This window comes from Paroedura picta, chromosome 3 (assembly GCF_049243985.1).
Source record: "Paroedura picta isolate Pp20150507F chromosome 3, Ppicta_v3.0, whole genome shotgun sequence".
NCBI lineage: Eukaryota > Metazoa > Chordata > Lepidosauria > Squamata > Gekkonidae > Paroedura > Paroedura picta.
The window spans coordinates 174859085-174876580 of NC_135371.1; the positions used below are offsets into that span (position 1 = coordinate 174859085).

A 17496-nucleotide genomic window follows, 5' to 3' on the forward strand; every position below is an offset into this window, starting at 1 on the left:
GGCCTGACCCAGCAGGTGCTCCTCGAATCTGGATCTTTGGTACCTGTTGAAGGGTACTCTTGAAAGCTCCTCCCCAGCCACAAAATATCTACTAGCCACCTTTCTTCCTTATGAAGCAGGACACCTGGGGGGAGGGCATCTCTCTAGGAATCTCTGGAATTTCTCCAATAAAGTCTGTGGTACATCTTAACATCCGGAAGAAGTTCCTGACAGTCAGAGTGGTTCCTCAGTGGAATAGGCTTCCTCGGGAGGCGGTGGGTTCTCCATCTTTGGCGATTTTAAAACAGAGGCTGGAGAGCCATCTGACGGAGAGGCTGATTCTGAGAAGGCTCAAGGGGGTGGCAGGTGACAGTGGATGAGCGAGAGGGTTGGGAGTGTCCTGCATGGTGCAGGGGGTTGGACTAGATGACCCAGGAGGCCCCTTCCAATTCTATGATTCTGTGATTTTATGATTCTGTGAAAGCTCAAGGGGGTGGCAGGTGACAGTGGATGAGCAAGAGGGTTGTGAGTGTCCTGCACAGTGCAGGGGGTTGGACTAGATGACCCAGGAGGCCCCTTCCCATTCTATGATTCTGTGATTTTATGATTCTGTGAAAGCTCAAGGGGGTGGCAGGTGACAGTGGATGAGCAAGAGGGTTGTGAGTGTCCTGCACAGTGCAGGGGGCTGGACTAGATGACCCAGGAGGAACCTCCCCACTCTAGGATTCTGTGATTTTATGATTCTGTGAAGGCTCAAGGGGGTGGCAGGTGACAGTGGATGAGCAAGAGGGTTGTGAGTGTCCTGCACAGTGCAGGGGGCTGGACTAGATGACCCAGGAGGAACCTCCCCACTCTAGGATTCTGTGATTTTATGATTCTGTGAAAGCTCAAGGGGGTGGCAGGTGACAGTGGATGAGCAAGAGGGTTGTGAGTGTCCTGCACAGTGCAGGGGGCTGGACTAGATGAGCCAGGAGGAACCTCCCCACTCTAGGATTCTGTGATTTTATGATTCTGTGAAGGCTCAAGGGGGTGGCAGGTGACAGTGGATGAGCAAGAGGGTTGTGAGTGTCCTGCACAGTGCAGGGGGCTGGACTAGATGACCCAGGAGGAACCTCCCCACTCTAGGATTCTGTGATTTTATGATTCTGTGAAGGCTCAAGGGGGTGGCAGGTGACAGTGGATGAGCAAGAGGGTTGTGAGTGTCCTGCACAGTGCAGGGGGCTGGACTAGATGACCCAGGAGGCCCCTTCCCATTCTATGATTCTGTGATTTTATGATTCTGTGAAAGCTCAAGGGGGTGGCAGGTGACAGTGGATGAGCAAGAGGGTTGTGAGTGTCCTGCACAGTGCAGGGGGCTGGACTAGATGAGCCAGGAGGAACCTCCCCACTCTAGGATTCTGTGATTTTATGATTCTGTGAAAGCTCAAGGGGGTGGCAGGTGACAGTGGATGAGCAAGAGGGTTGTGAGTGTCCTGCACAGTGCAGGGGGCTGGACTAGATGACCCAGGAGGAACCTCCCCACTCTAGGATTCTGTGATTTTATGATTCTGTGAAAGCTCAAGGGGGTGGCAGGTGACAGTGGATGAGCAAGAGGGTTGTGAGTGTCCTGCACAGTGCAGGGGGCTGGACTAGATGAGCCAGGAGGAACCTCCCCACTCTAGGATTCTGTGATTTTATGATTCTGTGAAAGCTCAAGGGGGTGGCAGGTGACAGTGGATGAGCAAGAGGGTTGTGAGTGTCCTGCACAGTGCAGGGGGCTGGACTAGATGACCCAGGAGGAACCTCCCCACTCTAGGATTCTGTGCTTCTCTGACCTGTGGGCGGCATATTGGGGAACCTTCTCATAGTGCTTCACATGGAATTTACCAGGCCGCACATATGAAGACCCCCAAATTCCTTGGAGCAGCCTGTGGTGTAGCTACAGAGTATTCTCCACAGTGGAAGGTCTCCAAGGGACGTCTTTCTCACCGTCAGCCCGTCTCACGGAGACCGGCCCACTTTGTCTGGCTCTGCATCTTCTACCCGAGTAGCTGCCTGACAGTAAATGGTGTGTGTGTTTGTATTTGTGTGTGTGTGTGTGTGAGAGAGAGAGAGAGAGACAGGGAGGGCGGATGTGCGATCACACCCTGATGTGTGCCACTAATCCTGTTAAGCCCAGGTTGGGCTACATTAATGAGGCCCTGATCGCCTTCCCCTGAGAGATTGCTGTGAGCGCCCAGTTAGCACCTGGTGCATAACAGGAAGGAACCGTGCTCAAGGAGGGGGGGGGGGCGGCTTCCCTAACCAACTTCGTGGATCTCACAGGCAACTGGAAGTCTCCGTAGGGGGTTTTCCGGGGTACATCGCCTCCTTTGTGCATCAGTGACGGAACAGCTCAAGAAAAGCAGAGTCCTGTAGCACCTTTAAGACCAACCAGAATACAGCTCAAGGTGTTCTCTGTTGCTGGCTGGCTTCCTGGGAGAAATGCAAAATCAAATGAAGCTACACCCCCCACCCCCCGTCCATGCACACACATGCTTTTCATCCCAACTGTAAGCAAAAGGCTTTTGTTTATGAGTAAAGGGAGGAGGCAGTACGGTGGATGATGGAAGCTAAGCAAGATCAGTACAGGGAAGGGAGACCACCAAGGATGGCTCTGCAGAGGAAGGCCATGATGGCAAACCACCTCTGCTTCTTACTGACCTTGAAAGCCCCTGGCTGGGGTCACCGGAAGTTGGAAGCTAAGCAGGGTCTGGGCTTGGAGGGGAGACCAGCCAGGGAGGTTCTGCAGAAGAAGGCAGTCGCCAACCCACAAGATCAGTACTTGGATGAGGACCACCAAGGAAGGCTCTGCAGAGGGAGGCAAGGACAGGCCACGTCTCCTTCTCTGATGCCTTGAAGACCTTTTGGTGGGGTCACCATAAGTTGGAAGATAAGCATGGTCAGTCCCTGGAAGGGAGCCCACCAAGGGTGGTGAGAACCAGAGAGGAGAGGACTTGGGAGGGGCTCCAGAGGTATTCCAATATTCTTATCAGGAGAAGGCCTCCTTGGTCTGACCCAGCAGGGCTCTTCTGAGGGTCTTCTCAGGAGAAGGCCTCGGCCTCTCTGTCCTGTGGCTGGTCCTGCAGAGGAACTGGCTGGCCCCTGGGTGAGACGGGAGGCTGGACTGGAGGGACCCTCCCTGGCCTGACCCAGCAGGGCTCTTCTGAGGGTCTTCTCAGGGGAAGGCCTCGGCCTCTCTGCCCTGTGGCTGGTCCTGCAGAGGAACTGGCTGGCCCCTGGGTGAGACGGGAGGCTGGACTGGAGGGACCCTCCCTGGCCTGACCCAGCAGGGCTCTTCTGAGGGTCTTCTCAGGGGAAGGCCTCGGCCTCTCTGCCCTGTGGCTGGCCCTGCAGAGGAACTGGCTGGCCCCTGGGTGAGACGGGAGGCTGGACGAGGGACCCTCCCTGGCCTGACCCAGCAGGGCTCTTCTGAGGGTCTTCTCAGGGGAAGGCCTCGGCCTCTCTGCCCTGTGGCTGGCCCTGCAGAGGAACTGGCTGGCCCCTGGGTGAGACGGGAGGCTGGACTGGAGGGACCCTCCCTGGCCTGACCCAGCAGGGCTCTTCTGAGGGTCTTCTCAGGGGAAGGCCTTGGCCTCTCTGCCCTGTGGCTGGCCCTGCAGAGGAACTGGCTGGCCCCTGGGTGAGACGGGAGGCTGGACTGGAGGGACCCTCCCTGGCCTGACCCAGCAGGGCTCTTCTGAGGGTCTTCTCAGGGGAAGGCCTCGGCCTCTCTGCCCTGTGGCTGGCCCTGCAGAGGAACTGGCTGGCCCCTGGGTGAGACGGGAGGCTGGACTGCAGGGACCCTCCCTGGCCTGACCCAGCAGGGCTCTTCTGAGGGTCTTCTCAGGGGAAGGCCTCGGCCTCTCTGCCCTGTGGCTGGCCCTGCAGAGGAACTGGCTGGCCCCTGGGTGAGACGGGAGGCTGGACTGGAGGGACCCCCCCTGGCCTGACCCAGCAGGGCTCTTCTGAGGGTCTTCTCAGGGGAAGGCCTCGGCCTCTCTGCCCTGTGGCTGGCCCTGCAGAGGAACTGGCTGGCCCCTGGGTGAGACGGGAGGCTGGACTGCAAGGACCCTCCCTGGCCTGACCCAGCAGGGCTCTTCTGAGGGTCTTATGTTCTTGTACCGTGTAGCTTGGCCCTGTAATGATACTGTCTTCAGCATAGAATTGAACGCAGTGCATTCTACCCCCCTCTGCAGAGAGAAAAAGAATTCTATCTTTGAGATCGCTTTGCAACTATCTCCATGGAAGTGTTTTTAATAATACTACCTGGAGGGAGAGTAGCATTTTCCAGCAGGAAGCAAGGAGGCAATTTCCGACCTCTCTTTCAGTCTGAGTGATAAATTGCTCAGATTAACAGGCAGGCCAGGAGTTTCCAGGAGAGACTTGCTTCCTGCTACGGAGCTACAATTTCGTTGTCTGAGGTTGTGTCGTGGTGAAGCTAGAGAGCCACAGTGAGCTGCAGAGAGAGAGGCTAGGAGCGCTGACTGTACACAAGCTCACCTTGGGACAGGTTGACATATATTGTATGTGGATTCCTTCCCCATCGTAATCCGGGTGGGCTCTTAGCGCCCAGGGATGCCCTGTTGCTAGACCTCCAGAAGAACGGATTGGGGTCTGTGTGAGACAGGAGGCTGGACTGGAGGGACCCAGGGATTTAGCAGGGCTCTTCGTATGCTCTTGTTTTCTTATTCATTCATGTTGTTGTTAGTTGCGAAGTTGCGTCTGACCCATCGCGACCGCATGGACAGACAACTGGATGTCCTCCAGGCCTTCCTGTCCTCTACCATTCCCCGGAGTCCATTTAAGTTTGCACCGACTGCTTCAGTGACTCCATCCAGCCGCCTCATTCTCTGTCGTCCCCTTCTTCTTTTGCCCTCGATCGCTCCCAGCATTAGGCTCTTCTCCAGGGAGTCCTTCCTTCTCATGAGGTGGCCAAAGTATTTGAGTTTCATCTTCAGGATCTGGCCTTCTAAAGAGCAGTCAGGGCTGATCTCCTCTAGGACTGACCGGTTTGTTCGCCTTGCAGTCCAAGGGACTCGCAAGAGTCTTCTCCAGCACCAGAGTTCAAAAGCCTCAATTCTTTGACGCTCAGCACATACATGCATACATACAGCAGGGCTGACCCAGCAGGGCAGCAGACATACATACATACATACATACATACATACATACATACATACAAACATACATACATACATACATACATACATACATACATACATACATACAAACATACATACATACATACATACATACATACATACATACATACATACATACATACATACATAGGTAGATAAGATAAGATAAGATATAATGCATTAAAGGCACAAACTTTACAATCACAAGAGCTAGAATTCCTTTATCTTAATTTGCTTGCTTAAAAATCTACACATGCGGAAAGAGAGGAAGAAATACAATCTGGGTGGTGAAGGGAGAGACCAGGGTGAAGGTCCAGACAGATAGACTGGCGGGGGGAGATGGGTAGGTACCAGCTGGAGTGGTGACTGTTTCAAAGCTAGGACTGCAAATAAGGTTTTTGATAAGGCTGGAGGTAAGTTCCTTTTGCAGTGAAAGATGTAATCGCCAGTTCCTTCTGGAACTGAGAGCCAGCTTGGTGTGTTGGTTAAGGGCAGCAGCCTCTAATCTGAAGAACCGGGTTTGATTCCCTTCCTCTCCAGGTGGGTGACCTTGGGCCAGTCACAGTTCTCTCAGAGCTCTCTCAGCCCCATCAACCTGCAGGGAGGAGAGGAAGGGAAAGGTGTTTTGAAACCGCTTTGGGACTCCGTTAGGTAGTCAAACGTAGGGTAGAAAAAAACAGCTCCCCTCCTCCCCCTCCTTCTCCTCCTTTTTCTTCTTCTGGTTTTAAGATACCTCCTGTTACTCTTCACTGGCTTAAAGTTATATTTTCTCCTTGGAGCATCATTATCTCTGTGGAATGTGGCACTCTGCATGGCTGCAGGTGACATTGACTTTCAGGCCCCTTCGTCCTCTCCGTCACACGTTAAAATAAAGAGCAGTTTCGACTGATTTCTTTCCCAGCCGCACAATTATTTCTGCCTCCCGGTTCTTATTTTTAGCATTGTAATTTGACAAAAGACAGTTTTATGGGGCAACAATTTTTAAGTTCAATTTGTCCCCTCCATCTGATTCCCCACTGGATTCCCTCCCCCCCCTCCCGCCCTCGAGCATTCGACAGAAAAATATAATTATCGTTCTAAAAATGGGAGGGAGCAGAGAAAGCGATATGACATGTTTACTCATCCCGCCGTGACTCACCAGGCCAATGTGTCAGTACTCCAGAAGGTCCTTCTGTCTCTTGGAGGAGCTAATCTGGGGCTGGCTTTTTTCACCGGTCAAAACAGAGATGCAGCCGAATCTTGTGCCTCGGAAACAGCACCCCTGATGAAGTTGGGGTGTAGGGTTACCACCTTCCTGGGGATGGTCAGGGATGCCAGCCTCCAGGTGGGGCCTGGGGATCCCCTGGAATTCCAGCTCCTCTCCAGACTGCAGAGATCAGTTCCCCTGGAGGAAAGGGCTGCTTGGGAGGGGGGACTCTGTGGCCTTGGACCCCACTGAGGGTCAGGGATGCCAGCCTCCAGGTGAGGCCTGGAGATCCCCTGGAATTCCAGCTCCTCTCCAGACTGCAGAGATCAGTTCCCCTGGAGAAAAGGGCTGCTTGGGAGGGGGATTCTGTGGCCTTGGACCCCACTGAGGGTCAGGGATGCCAGCCTCCAGGTGGGGCCTGGGGATTCCCTGGAATTCCAGCTCCTCTCCAGACTGCAGAGATCAGTTCCCCTGGAGAAAAGGGCTGCTTGGGAGGGGGGACTCTGGGGCCTTGGACCCCACTGAGGGTCAGGGATGCCAGCCTCCAGGTGGGGCCTGGGGATCCCCTGGAATTCCAGCTCCTCTCCAGACTGCAGAGATCAGTTCCCCTGGAGGAAAGGGCTGCTTGGGAGGGGGGACTCTGTGGCCCTGGACCCCACTGAGGGTCAGGGATGCCAGCCTCCAGGTGGGGCCTGGGGATCCCCTGGAATTCCAGCTCCTCTCCAGACGGCAGAGATCAGTTCCCCTGGAGGAAAGGGCTGCTTGGGAGGGGGATTCTGTAGGTATTTCCCAACCCAGCACAACCCCATGAGGAAATATGAGGGAGGCCAGAAGAAATTTCTGTGAGATGTCACCTTTTGCAGAGAAGCCTGTGTAAGGCTGACATTCGTGGGCGGTTCTGCAGAAGGTGCTCTGTGGGCCTTTTGGGGCCAATCAATGGGCACTGTGCAGAATCCCCCCCCCCCCTGCAAGCAACTTTGCAAATCTCTCGTTTTCTCCATTGGAACAGGTCTCAGCCACGGCATGGGGGTTGGGAACCCTGGTGAGGCCACAGCCTCACTCCCCCCCCCGCCCCCCAGGAACCAAGCCGTGTTTTTCTACTCTTTAAAATTTCTCTTTATTTCCTTTCTTTGTGGCAATTCCCTGGGACGGTGCAGTTCTGGGCTGGGGCAGCAGAGGGCGCTGCCTCCCCAGCCTCCCTCCTCTGCCGCATCTCCTCCTAATGAGCGCCTTGCATTTAATTTGTTTCTCCAGGTTCCTCTGCCATTTAATTACATTTTCTAATTAAAAAGAATAGCCGAGCACTGGAGAGAAAGTCCGGGTTGGGGCCTGCTGTGATAATTGCTGTTAATCGGCTGGCTCTGCAGGGCCCTGGCTCGAAGGGAGCCGTTTGGGTTTAGGATGAGGCAAGGGGGACGGGAGGATTTTGGAGGGACTGACGGAGTCCCATGGCAGGCTCCCTTGCATGTCCCAGGAAGTGCATGAGAACTGCAAGGGAGTGGCCGTGTGTCACCCTTTCAGTCAAGTCCAGCCTCCCGTCTCACGGTGTGGCCAACCAGTCCCTCTGGAGGATCAAGAACAGGGCAGAGAGGCCGAGGCCTTCATCAGAAGATGGGACCCCTGCTGGATCCAACCAGGGGAGGTCCATCTAGTCCAGCATCCCATCTCAAACAGTGGCCAACCAGTTCCTCTGGACAACCAACAATGGGGCAAAGCGACTAATACCTTCATGAGAACCTCAGAAGAGCCCTGCTGGATCGGACCAATAGTCCATCTAGTCCAGCATCCGATCTCACACAGTGAGCAACCAGGGCCTCTGGAGGGCCAGCCACAGGCTAAGGAGGCCGAGGCCTCCCTCTTTTCTAATGTTCTTCTGATATGCTTCCCAGGCGAAGGCCTTTGTCCCTGTGCCTCACTGTTGGTCCTCCAGAAGAACTAGTTGGCCCCTGGTGTGAGGCCAGGATACTGGACTAGGTGGACCTTCACTGGTTTGACCCAGCAGGGCTCTTGTGAGGGTCTTCTCAGGGGAAGGCCTCGGCCTCTCTGCCCTGTGGCTGGCCCTCCATAGGTTGGCCCCTGGGTGAGACAGGAGGCTGGACTAGATAGAATATTGATCTGATCCAGCAGGGCTCTCCTGATGTACTTATGAAGGCCTCAGCTTCTATGCACTTTGGCTGACCTTCCAGAAGACCGGGTTGGCGATTGTGTGAGATGGGAGGCTGGGCTAGACTGATGTTCTTATGAAGCCTGTACTCTCTTAGGGTCTTATTTCTGCAGCTTGGCAATCAGTTGTAATTCTGGGAGAACTCCAGGCCTCACCTGGATGCGGGCGACCCTTCCAGAAAAGGCATGACCTCTTTCTGTCCCAGGTGCATTCTGTGACCTGTGGAACTGGCCTTTTGCCAGGGGTGTGTGTATGTGTGATGTGTGTTTATGCTGCCTCTTAGGCGTCACTGGGCGCTAGCAGCCCACCCAGATTACGATGGGGAAGGAATCCTCATACGATATCTGTCAACCTGTCCCATTGTGAGCTTGTGTACAGTCAGCGCTCCTAGCCTCTCTCTCAGCACCTCTCCCCACCTCCTCGGATTTCTATTTGCGGTGGATCAAATGGCACAACGTCGGTAAAGAGCAAAGCAGCCTCAAAGGCCCCGGATCCGGACCTCCACCCGCTCCGAAGAGCTGTATTTAAACAGCGCGTAATCTGTGCGGAGTCTGAACCTTGCTCAGAGCTGGGCCTGCCCCGATCCGCCCCCTACCTTCGGGGGCCTCAGAATGGGAATCGCCTTCTGGCCGGATCTGCGCCAGGGGAGAAGAAAGGGCCCCTCCGTCCTCGGCAGGGGCTCCCAGCCGTTTGGAGCCCGCAGGCCTCTTTGGGATTCTGACGCAGCATGGCGGGCCCGGTCAGAAGGCAGCTGCACAAAATGGCGGCTGCAGGAGGCGGAGCCAGCCGCAAAGTAGCTGCCACAGCTTACCTTCAAGACCACAAGGACCTCTTGGTGGGGTGGTTGGTGGTGGCCCAAGCAATATTTTCAAAAATTTCTTCTTCTTCTTCTTCTTCTTCTTCTTCTTCTTCAGTAATCTCAGGGCTCTCTCAGCCTCACCTACCTCACAGGGTGTCTGTTGTGGGGAGAGGAAAGGGAAGGCGATTGGAAGCCACTTTGAGCCTCTTTCAGGTAGAGAAAAGCGGCATCTAAGAACCAACTCTTCTTCTTCTTCTTCTTCTTCTTCTTCTTCTTCTTCTTCTTCTTCTTCTTCTTCTTCTTCTTCTTCTTCTTCTTCTTCTTCTTCGTCCCCTGTCTCCCGTCTCCATATATTTTATTAGTATTAGTATATTTTGTTATCATCAGCATTATTATTATTATTATTATTATTATTATTATTATTATTATTATTATATTTAGATATATATCCTACCCCAATAAGGTTGCCGGCCCACACGGTCGATGGTGACAAACAAATGGATCATCGATAAAGGTGAGGGCGTTGTGTTCCGGCCTGGGGATTCCAATTTGTAGCAACCGTCTGAATTAATGTCCTGCGAAAACAACCTTTTAACAGCCTTACTCAGGTCTTGCAAGTTCCTGGTCGGGCTCCATCCTTCTCCTGTTGGACTATCCGCCCTAGCAAGGCAGCTGGAGTCTGTCAGAGCCCTTGTGGTGTATTGGTTAAGAGCATCTAGCCCGCTTTGATTCCTGCCTCCTCCTCCACATGCAGCCAGCAGGGTGACCTTGGTCCAATCACAGTTCTCCCAGAGCTGTTCTTGCAGAGCAGTTCTCTCAGAGCTCTCTCAGCCCTACCTCCCTCACAGGATGTCTGTTGTGGGGAGAGGAAGTAAACTGCTTTGAGACTCCTTCACGTAGTGGAAACAGGGTAGGAAAAAACAGCTGCTACTTCTTCTTCGTTTCCTGCTGCTTTTCGCTTTTCCCGGCGTTCTTGCCTTTCCCAGGGACTCTTGTCTTTCCCTGTCACCAAAATACAACAGACTCCATTGAGTCCTTTCAGCTGCTAGGGAGAGTGCGGGCTGGATTGCATCTAGAACAAATTTGTTTGTCCTTTTGAGAGCCTGCAGGATCCGTCCAACTCTCCTTGTTGACCGAGAAGAGGAAAAACAGGCGGCATTTCTTAGGAGCGCCGGAGAAGGACCCCCAGCAGCATCGTGGCTTCACGGAGGCCCCTTGCGTTCCACGTCACCCAAAGGAGAGCTGAAGTGGCTTGGGGACCGGTCCGTTCGCTGCCCCGTAGCTGCAATACTGGGTTGTTTTCCTTCCCCCTTTCCCCCTCGGGGCTGAAGGGGGGCATTGCCAAGAAAATCGCACCGTTGCAATAAAGCCGAATGTGGCGTGGGTGGTTCTGAAATCATCATTATTATTATTTAAAGGGGTGCTTTTTTGTGCTAGCGTGCATTTGTAAATTATACATTTTATGAATTACGCTGTGAATTATACATCATTTTCGAGTTTACTTCTCCCCCCCCCCCTCCGACTTCTCTTTTTCCGCTGATTTTGAGGCGAGCGGTTTTTCCTCGTAGGTTGCTCTCCTCCTCCTCCGCCTCCTCCTCCCTTTCCTGCCACCGTTGCTGCTGGATCTGGGCCTGACTCACCCCCTGGGTGTGCATTCACACACGCACACGCCTAATCGTGCGCTGCCGACTCCTGAGGAGACATCGCTCATGTTTGCCTTCTCCCGCGGATCGCATTCGCTTCCTGCTGACTCCTCAGCGTCACGCCGTAGTTCAGGTTTCTGAAGCGGACAGGCAGGAAAGCACAAAAGACGGGTCCTTGTAGAAAGGGACTTCCTCCCACTACCAGGCCCTCAAAGCCTCTCTGGAGTGGCTTTGAGGTGGTGGCTGGAGGACTCTGGCTCTTGCAGCTCACCTCCAGGCAACGGAGACCAGTTCTCCAGGAGAACATGGCAACTATCTGGCATTGTGACCCAAACCCCGCCACCCTCAGGTTTCCCCCCCCCCCGAAAGCTCCAGGTATTTTCCAACCAGGAAGTGGCAACCTACCCCTCTCCTCCCATTCGCAGGCTCCAGCTCCATGCACAAGGAAGGGGGGTGGGGGGAGATGTGTGGTGATGCCCGTCTCTTTCTCTCGGTGTGATTCTTACCTGATGATCTCGTCTCCCGAAATTGCGCTTTTTTGCTAGTGTTTTGTTGTCGGTGCTCCAGTTTCAGTTGTGTTGTTCCTGGTTCACTGGGACGGTGCCCGCAAGAGGAGTTTGCTCTCTTTGGATCGCAAAGGGAGAGTGGCACTGCCCCCCGAGACCTTGTCACTGCCGGGGACTTTCTGCCAAGCCCCCAGCTTCCCCACTGTAGGGGTGAGAAGCTAAGGAGAGCTCTTCCCCTCAATGCAGAACTGCCCTAGAAGGGTGGGTGGTGGCAGTTTCTAGGGTGCAGCAGCGGGTGGTGGCAGAAGGGGGGAGAGGGCACCACCGGGGCTTCCTGCTGGCAAGATGAAAGCGGTCCTCTGCATCTGTCGTGGCACGCGATCACGGCTGGCAGCAGGGGGGTGGGATTTCATGCCTCTCTGGAGCTTCTTAAGAAGGAGGGTTCGTTCTCATGTGCAGAGGGGAAAGGGTGGCTGGAGGGGAGGGCAGTTTCCTGAGAGAGCCAGTTTGGTGGAGTGGTTAGGAGTGCGGACTTCTAATCTGGCATGCCAGGTTCGATTCTGCGCTCCCCCACATGCAGCCAGCTGGGTGACCTTGGGCTAGTCACAGCACTGATAGAACTGTTCTGACCGGGCAGCGATATCAGAGCTCTCTCAGCCTCACCCACCCCACAGGGTGTCTGTTGTGGGGAGAGGAAAGGGAAGGCGACTGCAAGCCCCTTTGAGACTCCTTCGGGTAGGGAAAAGCAGCATATAAGAAACAACTCTTCTTCTTCTTCTTCTTCTTCCTGCAGGTCAGGGAATCCAGGGTCAGCCATCAGACCTCACTTCTGAATTTTCAAAACTGGCTCCACATTTTACTGCCTTCCAGGACCCCCTAAAAGACAGACCCCTTTTCCTCATGCCTGCCTGGCGTTTTCAGAAAATGGGCGGGGCTTTTGTCTAGAAAGGCTCCTGATTGGCCACGGGAGATGTGATTGGCTGGGCAGTTCCACATCTCCAGTGGCCAATCCCCACGCTGCCACAGAAGCTCACGGCATGACCCGAAGCCGTCCGCTCAGCCTAACCTACCTCACAGGGTTGTTGTGATGATAAAAAGGAGGAGAGGGGGAAGGATTTAATCAGATAGGCAAGATACGAAGAAAGTAAAAGCCCTCCAGGTGTGTCTTCTCCTGACCTTTTAATGCGTGTGTGTCACTTTGTCTGATTGGCCCATTTCCTGCATTCTGTCCCGTTTGGCCTCACTGCAGCTCCGTATGACTGCCTTATTGGCTTTGTCTGTGCCGTTAATTTGGTGTTTCGGTTTGATCGTTTTATGGCTGGGCTAGCGTCCTACGTTGGGTGTGAACATTGCGTGGCTTTTTAAAACCGACATAGGCTTTTCTTTTGAAAGGCTAGTGCAAACGCCGTCGGGATTGAAAGGGCTTTGCAAATATATCTTAGACCAGGGGTAGTCAAACTGCGGCCCTCCAGATGTCCATGGACTACAATTCCCATGAGCCCCTGCCAGCGTTCGCTGGCAGGGGCTCCTGGGAATTGTAGTCCATGGACATCTGGAGGGCCGCAGTTTGACTACCCCTGTCTTAGACAAACATAAATTGCCTTCTCCTCCTGCTTTCGTGGGGAGGGGCCGGAGGGGGGATAATAACCAGGCCCTTGTCCTTGTCCTGCCTGTCCTTGGCTCTCGGGCCAAAGTCCACAGCAGACCCGCCTTGGCCCGATCCAGGTTCGCTGCTAGGTCTTTCCAGTCTGCCTCGCGGAGGACACAGCCTCTCTTGAACGTGGGATCTGGGCCGCCGGAAGCAGAGACGGCCTGTCAGCTGGGTTGTTTCATGTGTCAAAGACGCGAAGGAGAAGAAACGTCTTTTCTTGACAGATGTGTCTATTTCCAGAGCGCCTGGGACACAGCGGGGATGGTGGGAAACCAGGAACACAGCTGCCTGTCTGAGTCTGTCTCCCCTCCACCTGGATACGCAAGGAGGCCAACCAATCGCTCAGCAGCGGAGGCCGGCTGGATCTGCCTCAACTTCTTTGCCGTTCGGTTCTTATGTTCTCATTAGCTTTGCTCGGCATTCTCGCTTGTGGGGGGGGGGGGGGAGAGGGGAAGAGGCAAAGGTGCAGGGCGAGAAAGGTTAGGAGAAGAAAATGAGCTCGGTTCTTGAGCTAAAGGCCAAGTTTTCCTCTTTCTTTTTTTTTTTAAAGGAAGAATAATTAATCCGTTCCGAATGCGCATGGTTGCAATGGTTTATCTAGGGCGAGGGTTAATATGCTGTTTCATATAAATAGGGGAAATGCACCTCTCAATAAATCATGCAAAAGCAAACATGGTTCATAAACCTGCCAGCGGTTGCAAGCAATAATTCCGCGTCCCGCGGACACGAGCGCTGTGGGTGGACACAGTGAACAGAGGCTGGATTTAAAAATTGGAATGGGGGTGCGTTGCCAGGATCCTGTGATCTTTATAATGTTTACGAGTGTCGGCCTGTGAGACTCATGGGAAGAATTCCGTTCCCTCCACGTTCTTGGGCTCCTCCTCTGATGGTGCATTCTCTGTGCTTTGGGCAAAATTATCCCTCCTTGCTTGCTTGCTTGCTTGCTTGCTTGCTTGCTTGCTTGCTTGCTTGCTTGCTTGCTTGCTTTCTTTCTTTCTTTCTTTCTTTCTTTCTTTCTTTCTTTCTTTCTTTCTTTCTCTCTCTCTCTCTCTCTCTTTCTCCCTCCCTCCCTCCCTCCCTCCCTTCTTTCTTTCTTTCTTTCTTTCTTTCTTTCTCTCTCTTTCTCCCTCCCTCCCTCCCTCCCTCCCTCCCTTCTTTCTTTCTTTCTTTCTTTCTTTCTTTCTTTCTTTCTTTCTTTCTTTCTTTCTTTCTTTCTTTCTTTCTTTCTTTCTTTCTTTCTTTCTTTCTTTCTTTCTCTCTCTCTCTCTCTCTCTCTCTCTCCCTCCCTCCCTCCCTCCCTCCCTCCCTCCCTCCCTTCCTTCCTTCCTTCCTTCCTATCTCTCTATCTTCCTTCCTTCCTTCCTTCCTTCCTTCCTTCCTTCCTTCCTTCCTTCCTTCCTTCCTTCCTTCCTTCCTTCCTATCTCTCTCCTCCTACCTGGCCTCCTACTGCTTGGGGTTCATCCCCTGATTTTTGCAAACCTTTAAGTGCCTTTAGATTTTTATTCTATTTTTGTTTCCCAACCATTTTTGTGGGTTCTTGGAAATCAGTTTGACCCAGATCATTTTCTGGATGCCAGTTTTGTTTAGTTGCACGCAAGGAAATGTAACATTGCATGTAATGTTTCGGTCAGTTTTGCTTTTCCCACCCTCTCTACCCACCTTCTTCCCTCTATTCAATCATTGAATTGTCATTCCCTTCAAACCACTCCCACCTCTTCCTTTAACACCCCAAAATACTAGTAGTTTTTGATTCTTTTAAGCACGAAATGAATAGAGGCAAATTGCCATTAACTGTCTCAATCTACTTGGTGGTCTCTCCTCCAAGAACTAACCAAGGCTGAACTTCCTTAGCTTCAGAAATCTGCTGAGATCATAGACTAATAGAAACCTAGAGTGGGAAGGGGCCATGGAGGCCATCCAGTCCCACCCCCTGCTCAGTGCAGGATCAGCCTCAAGCAACCAGGAGAAGGATCTGTCCATCTACTGATCGAAGACCGCTAGTGAGGGGGAGCTTCCCACCTCCTCAGGCAGCCCATTCCACTGCTGAACTAGACTCCTAGGATCCTAGAGTGGGAAGGGTCCATGAAGGCCATTTAGTCCACCCTCTGCTCAGTGCAGGATCAGCCTCAAGCATCCAGGAGAGGGATCTGTCCAGGCCGCTGCTTGAAGACGGCCAGTGACATTCATCCGTATTCTGTTTCACAGAGGCTGTTGCTCCACGAAATGTGATTTCGAGTGATTATCTCTCCCGGCATCCGCTCTGATGAAACTTGTCCAATTTCAAAACGAGCCTTTAGACCGAGGGAAGCGGCCCAAACGGCGCGAAATCAATGTAATAAACTACTGCATCCCAGGCATGTCGGCTTGGAAATCAGCTTCCTTGAGCGGAGGGGCATAAACCATGTGCTTAGAATGGCCGTCTGGCAGCGAAATGCTTTTCTTGTTTACTCGGAGGGAGGTGCTGGGGAGACGGGGGGGGGGGGTGAGCTGTGAGCTGTCAGGTCAATGCGCATCGGACTGTTGCCTCAGACCCTGAACTTTCAAGACTGACACCTTCCTTCATGTCTGCCCTTTGCCTGGCAGTCAGGAAAAGGCCGAGCTGTGAACATGAGCTGTAGAACGGGGTTCAGGGCCCGCGCCACCATATGCCAAGCTGGGGCAGGGCTTTGGATGGGGCAGTGTCAGAGACCCACCCCAGTGCACCTCATCCACCCCAGATTCGTGCTCCCGCACGGGCGCCAGGGCAGCAAAGTTCCCAGTGCAGAAATGGTCAAGATGGGAAATTCAGCTAATGATACAACAGAAAACCAGGGTCGTAGAAGCAACCTGGAGTCTAAAAACGAACTAGACTTTAAGTGGCCCATTAAATCATGAAAAAATCCCATAGTACGCCCCTAGTATACAAATGAGCAATAAATGACCCTGTTCTGTTTTTAGATGAATGTCCCTTTAATGATGGCAGACATTCCTTTAAAGGACAATTAGAACAGAATCATAGAATAATAGAGTTGGAAGGGACCTCATGGGTCATCTAGTCCAACCCCCTGCACTGTGCAGGACACTCACATCCCTCTCGCTCATCCACTGTCACCTGCCACCCCCTTGAGCCTTCACAGAATCAGCCTCTCCGTCAGATGGCTCTCCAGCCTCTGCTTAAAAATCTCCAAAGATGGAGAACCCACCACCTCCCGAGGAAGCCTGTTCCACTGAGAAACCACTCTGACTGTCAGGAACTGCTTCTGGATGTTTAGATGGAATTTCTTTTGAATTAATTTCATCCCATTCATTCTGGTCCTTTCCTCTGGGGCAAGAGAGAACATCTCTGCTCCATCTTCTACATGGCAGCCTTTTAAATACTTGAAGATGGTTCTCAGATCCCCTCTCAGTCGTCTCCTCTCCAGGCTAAACAGACCAAGCTCCCCCAACCTTTCCTCCTACGTCTTGGTCTCCAAACCCCTCACCCTCTTTGTTGCCCTCCTCTGGACACGTTCCAGTTTGTCTACATCCCTCTTCAACTGGGGTGCCCAAAACTGAACACAGGACTCCAAGGGAGGCCGAACCAGAGCAGAGTAAAGCGGTACCATCACCTCCCGTGGTCTGGACACGATACTCCGTTTGATGCAGCCCCAAATCCCATTTGCCTTTTTAGCCACCGAGTCACACTGCTGACTCCTGTTCAATGTATGGTCTACTAAGACTCCTAGATCCTTTTCACACATGCTACTGCCAAGACAAGTCTCCCCCATCCTACATTGGTGTATTTGGTTTTTCCTACCTAAATGCAGAAATTTACATTTGTCCCGATTGAACTTCATTTTATTCAGTTCACCCCACTTCTTGAGCCTTGCAAGAATTCACTTGCAAGAATACGGTGTGCATGTGCGCGTGTATGTGCATGTGATGGAGGGAACGAGAGAGAGAGAGGGGGGCAGGAGTCCCTAACATGGTACCCATGAAGATTCTTCTACTGCAGCAGCAGCTGCTGCCAAAGTAACATTTCTCAAACCTTGCACAGACAGTGACTAAACAGAACAAATCAAACCACAAATCAAATAAATAAATAAACAAAAGCCATACTTGGCCCACCCACTTCCTCAACACCCTTGGCGGGTGCCAGAAAGGGTGCTGGTGGTTATCCTGGCGCCCAGGCCCATCCTGTTGGGGACCCCAATCTAGATCAGCATCCCAGCAAGCACTGTGTCCAAAGGGAAGTATTTAGGCTGCTGGTGACACTTCCCCCTCCCTCTTCACATAGCTGGGCTTACCCCGCAGGTGGGCCACAAGTTCCCGGTGTCGCCTGGTTTGCAGTTTTGGCCCACCGTGATATTATTTATTTTATTTATTAATTATATTTCTATACTGCCCTCCCCGGAGGCTCAGGGCGGTTTACATCAGACATATAAAT

The 17496-nt window shown here is 52.8% G+C and overlaps 1 protein-coding gene across 2 annotated transcripts in view; it reads left to right on the forward strand.

Moving 5' to 3' along the window:
* PDE4A (phosphodiesterase 4A) overlaps window positions 1-17496 on the forward strand; it is a 310971-nt gene that overhangs the window by 41087 nt on the left and 252388 nt on the right. The gene's annotated exons all lie outside the window — the stretch shown is intronic.